This window comes from Callorhinus ursinus, unplaced genomic scaffold (assembly GCF_003265705.2).
Source record: "Callorhinus ursinus isolate GAN/ISIS: 27379988/994484 unplaced genomic scaffold, GSC_fseal_2.0 scaffold17, whole genome shotgun sequence".
Classification (NCBI taxonomy): Eukaryota; Metazoa; Chordata; class Mammalia; order Carnivora; family Otariidae; genus Callorhinus; species Callorhinus ursinus.
The window spans coordinates 1,542,599-1,547,938 of NW_027397079.1; the positions used below are offsets into that span (position 1 = coordinate 1,542,599).

The following is a 5,340-nucleotide window of genomic DNA, read 5'->3' on the forward strand; positions in this document are numbered from 1 at the left end:
ATCCTCACCCAGACTGTCTGACTGGCAGGCTCTCTGCAGCAAGCTGTTTGCCTGCCGGCCTCCCAAGGGCGTGAGGACGGGCATCCTACAGATGTCCTGTTCCACCCTCTTCTTGTTCAGTGACTCAGGCCTGGTTTGTCATGCGCCGTGCCTGCCAGGTCATAGGACAGTCAGAGGAGGCTCTGCCTCGGTCCAGTGAGTAGTCAGCATCCTGAGGAGCCAGCAGGAGGTCGGCTTGGACCTGGGGCCCCGCTCCCTCACCTTGGCCTTGATTTAGTTCCTTTCAAGGAGTAGGGGAAACAGGAGTCGAAGGTGTGCTTCCTGACGGCTGCTGGTGGTTTCTGGCCAGTTGTCCCTCCTGCCTCTCCAACTGAATTCTGTGCAGTTGCCCGGGAGCGAGATCGGAAAGAAAACTCAGGTAAGTTCTCCTTGTCAGGCAAGTTCGCAAACCAGCCCCCTTGGTGGGCTACTTTCTGGATTTGCCGACCTCGTAACATTCTACCCACCCTTTGTTTTTTTTAAGATTTTATATATTTATTTGACAGAGAGACACAGTGAGAGAGGGAACACAAGCAGGGGGAGTGGGAGAGGGAGAAGCAGACTTCCCACGGAGCAGGGAGCCCGATGCGGGGCTCAATCCCGGGACCCTGGGATCATGACCTGAGCCGAAGGCTTAACGACTGAGCCAAGCAGGTGCCCCTCTACCCACCTTTTTAAACACACTGAATGTCTATTTTCTTTCATATGCCTCTATACTTGATTTCTTTTTTTTTTTTTTTTAAGATTTATTTATTTATTTGAAAGAGAGTGAGCAGGAACACGGGCGGGACAGAGGCCCAGAATCTCCAGCAGACTCCACACCGAGTGCGGAGCTGATGCAGGGCTCGATCTCCCGACCCTGCAAGCATGACTTGAGCTGAAATCAAGAGTCAGGTGATGCTCAACCGACTGCGCCACTTGGGCGTCCCCTGTATTTGATTTCTATATAGCATTACACTTGGTGTTGGGGGGAGAGAGGGCAAGTTCTGAGCCTGTAAGTTTGTTCCTAAACTAGCATCTGAGGTTAAAAAAATCCAAGGGCTTCTATCTCTCTGCAGATAGGAGTTAAACATTTTTCAAAGCTCACTACATTCTCCAGGTCACTGAGTACCTTCTGGGGCCAGTCCTGGGGTGGGAACTGGCCTGACCGGCTTGGTGGGGGCAGGGAGGCAGCCTCTCTTCGGCATGATTGAGCTTGTAACTGGAGGTGGTTCCTTCAGCTGCACCAGGGTCTCTGAGTCTCCACACTATTGCACTCCATGTTCCTTTGTTGTGGGCGCTGATCTGTGCGTGTGGGATGGTAGCAGCACCTCTGGCCCCCACACCATGTACCCAAAGCACCGCACCCCCACCCCACCCACTGTGAAAACCGAAGGTGTCCACCTTCCCAGATGTCCCCCCAGGAGGGGTGGGCTGGACCATGCTCTGCTTGGACAGGCCCTTGAGAACAGGCTGGCTTCCTGGCCCTTGAACAATCTTTATCAAGGCTTTTTTTTTTTTTTTTTTTTTAATGCTGGTTGTTATGGTCATATGTTTGGCCAACCGAGACTTAAGGATTCTTTGTGTGCCAAGATAATTACAGCCCTTAACTTGAAGGTCATCGTTTTCCACGGAGAGAGCCCTGCCCTGGTTTAGCTGACAGACACTCCGCAGAAGCCCTGATGCTCCAAGAGACTTGAGACCAATCTCAGCTTTTTATGTCTGTGGCACAGAGAGGTTACTCAAACCTTCCAAGGTCACACCACCAGTGGAAGTAAAGGGACCCAAGTTCAGAGCCCTCTGAAAATCTTGGACATGAGCCATAGGCGCCATGGTTTGTGGTTCAAAATATGCTCAGAAAAAAGAGGTAGACACAATGAATACTCATTTAAAGCAGGAATGATTCCCAAAAAAAATGCATTTTTCTTGGACAAATGTTTTCTATCTAAAATGCTTTCATTTTGCCATACTTATTGGAAGAAAATATTATCCATGCCACTTGTTAAAGAATGCGGACATGGATTTTATTTGGGAAACTACCACCAAAGGTATGGTGCCCCTGCAGTGGGCTTTGCAGGGGGGGAGAGGGCGGCGAGCGGGTGTGTGTCCAGGTGCTGGAGGATGGGCAACATCAAGGCTCGGCCTTTCTTGCTGGACCAGCCCAACAGCATTCTTGCTAAAGCAGGCCAGGGTGACAGCATCCAGGCTGGGGGATGCTGAGCTGGACTGACCATGCAAGGGAGAGCCCTAGGCCCCAGCCTTGGAGGTTAGAGGAGCCCCAGGAGAGCCCATCCAGGAGTGTCTTCATGACAGCTGGGCTGAGCACCTAATCATTGGAAGGGCAGATGTCCAGAGATTCGTGTGTTGTTTGTGATCCGTTGTCTGCAGATCATGAGCTGGGGTCCGACACTTTAAAATACTGTTTGGAATATGTCTCCTGCATAGCTAACTGTGCTCTCTGGTGAAAAGCTCTTGGATCTAAAGCAGGAAACTTCTCCCCACTCTCCCTGTGAGAACTCGGCCATCCCACCTGCTTCTGACAAACAGGCAGAAGGGGAGAGATCTCAGCAGCCCTCTGCTAATGTCATTTAAAAATCTGTCTTTTCCTTAATCAAGTGTGTATTGCTTAAATGATCCAAAAGGAAAGGGAACATTAAAACTGTCCATCCCACCTCCTCTAAAGAAGCCATTTCGATTGCCTTCAAATACCTCATGGCCTCCTATTTCAAAACTCAACTTTCTTGTTTTGCACCTGAGGGTAGTTAGACAAGTTCCTTGGCCTTACCCACACTGAGCCTTGGTTTTCTTACCTAGTAAATATGCAGGTCCGCCTACAAGCAACTGAGAATGTGCCAGACCCACGGGAAGCCGGAATGAACCATTTCCGGAAAGCACTTGCCAGGGCACCTCAACAGTACATTTGTTGTGTCCGTAGGAGGGAGGAGGCGAGGGACCCGGATGAACACAAAAGAGGCCCCCCTGCGGCAGGAGAGTCCCGTGGGTCCTGCATGTGCAGCAATCACGCTGCATTTCGATCAGTTTCATTCCGTCTCTCAGTTCTACCTGGTTATTTATTACCAGGTATACCGGCATCTGTTTTATTTTATTTTATTTTTTTAAGATTTTATTTATTTATTTGTCAGAGAGAGAGAGCGCACGTGCACAAGCAGGGGGAGAAGCAGCAGAGGGAGAAGCAGGCTCCCCGTCATCAAGCAGGGAGCCCAATGCAGGGCTCAATCCCAGGCCCCTGAGATCATGACCTGAGCTAGACGCTCAACTGACTGAGCCACCCAGGCGCCCCGCGTCTCTTTTTTAAATGACTGACGCACCACTATGCTTTAAAGACAGCAGAGCACAAAGGCACCACCATCCTTGTTCCAGACACTTCCCTAAATGCTGGGGATAACAGGGGGGACAGGACCAAGTCCCCCTTCATGCAGGTCACATTTTAGTCAGAAGACACAGAAAATAACAAAGAACTAAGATAAGCATATAAAAATACAAAATGTCCAGCAGGGTTAAGTCAGTAAAGAAAGAAAAGGCTTCAGTCGGGGGTTTTCAGGGCAAGGACCTTGCTGTGTGCTGACAGGGAGCACCTGCGCCCCGATGGGTCAGCGCTCCGGGGAGACCCCAGAGCACGCACCAGCTGCGGCCACATTTCCCAGTGGAGGTCACGGCTTGGAGGTTCAGAGGGTGCACACCAACTTCTCAAAGCTGGTGGTTCTGGTGCCCAGGTCTGCCTCACTGCGAAGTCAGGTGTTTTCTGCAAGGCAAGGCTGCTCCTGGTTCTCTGAAGCCTGGCCATCTATGCTCAAAAACAAAACCCTCAATTCGAAGCCCCCCGACTCCGTCTTCTGGGGGGCTGGTCCTTGAACAGCAGACTGTGGGAGAAACTGGGGCCACAGGCAAGGCCCGCAAACTTTGCCTTTCCCCTAGAAGTCTTCCATTCTACAGGCTTCCTTACCTGGAAGGTGGACACAAGGACACCTAGATTTTACACCCAGGTCCCGGTTCAGAAAGCTGTTTCCACATATCGTCTCACAATTACTTTGTATTATTAAGTAGCGGGCACGGAACGCTACTGTAATGCATGCTGCTGATCCTCTCCTAACATCTAACTCTCCAGGCCGTGTTCTGCGTGGACACCGTCCTATTTTCCGTTTCACAGGTGCAGATTCTGAGGGCCAGGAGACGTGAGGTGACCTATGAGACCGGCCACCCTGAAGGGCTTTGGAAACCCTGAGCCAGTATAAACAACTTAACCTCTTTTATCTGGGGTCCTGGGGAGATTAGAGGGAAGGGAACTCCCCAGGAGACGAAGTTAAGGCTGTCTCTCCACACTTTGCGTTTTCAGGGAGCTTGTTCCGGAAATCACACTCAGTGGAGGACTGACAGCCAGAACCTGAGTGGGGCAGGTTTTACTGACTTTGCAGAGGAGACTAGGGTTGAGAGAATTTCCATCATTTGCAAACACCACAGGGTGGTTTGGGAAGTGAAACTGTACTTGAGTGCTCCACATTTCCAAGCCTCTGTGACCCTGGGGTGGCCTCAACTTATTTTTACAGGTTCAACTTTGCTGAGTCACCACTGTCACAGGGTGGGGCTGGGGCTGTCACCTCCAGCTGCAGCCTCCCCCTCCCAGGCTGCACCCCTGGGCTTCCAGAGTCTCAATGGGGGTCCCGTGGGGTCCCAGTGGGGCCTTCTAGGGTCTCAGTGGGGGCTCCGTGGGGTCTGCTCAGACGCCCCCTTCCCTGTACAGCCGTAGCTCTCCACGGGTCAGCGTAACGAGGGCATCCGGGATCAGCGCACTTCGGAGAGGGCCGGGAGGCGGGGCAGGGGCCCCACGTCCAGTCCGCGAACTTCCCCCGGGCCGCCCCCCGCGCCCATGGTTCCGTCCGGTCTGCGCGCCCCCCTCCCGCGCCCGTGGTTCCGTCCGGTCCGCCCCCACCCGGCCGCGCTCTAGGCCCCGCCCAGCGGGGGTGCGCATGCGTGGTCGCGTTCGCGGCGGGGTCGTGACGGCGGCCTTGCGGTGAGTGCAAGAGGGCGGTACGCGGCGGGTGGGCGCGGGGCCGAGCGGCCGAGGGCGGCGGGGCGGAGCGGGCGGGGCGATCCTTCCCTCCGCTGGGGCCCGGCCCGCGCTCCCCTTCGGTGCAGCGCTGTGTGAGCGCGCGCGGCCCGAGCCAGGCCCCGGCTTGGACTGGGAGGCGGGGACGCCGCGCGTGCAAGTCAGCCCGGTGCAGGGGAGAACCCCCGCGTTCTAGGGGAGTCCTGTGCAGGGAGCATCCCCGCATTCAGGGGAGCCCTGTGCCGGTCAGCTCTGTG

General features: G+C 54.1%; 1 protein-coding gene across 2 annotated transcripts in view; it reads left to right on the forward strand.

The window, feature by feature from the left end:
* The first annotated feature begins 223 nt into the window (after positions 1–223).
* CLN8 (CLN8 transmembrane ER and ERGIC protein) overlaps positions 224–5,340 on the forward strand; it is a 22,146-nt gene continuing 17,029 nt past the window's right edge. Inside the window, exon 1 of one of the 2 annotated variants that reach the window (XM_073902243.1) lies at positions 224–418. The gene's annotated coding sequence lies outside the window, so the exon portion shown is untranslated. Of the gene's footprint in view, positions 419–4,989; positions 5,048–5,340 lie in introns of those variants that run through there. The other variant, XM_025886268.2, reaches the window with a different exon arrangement.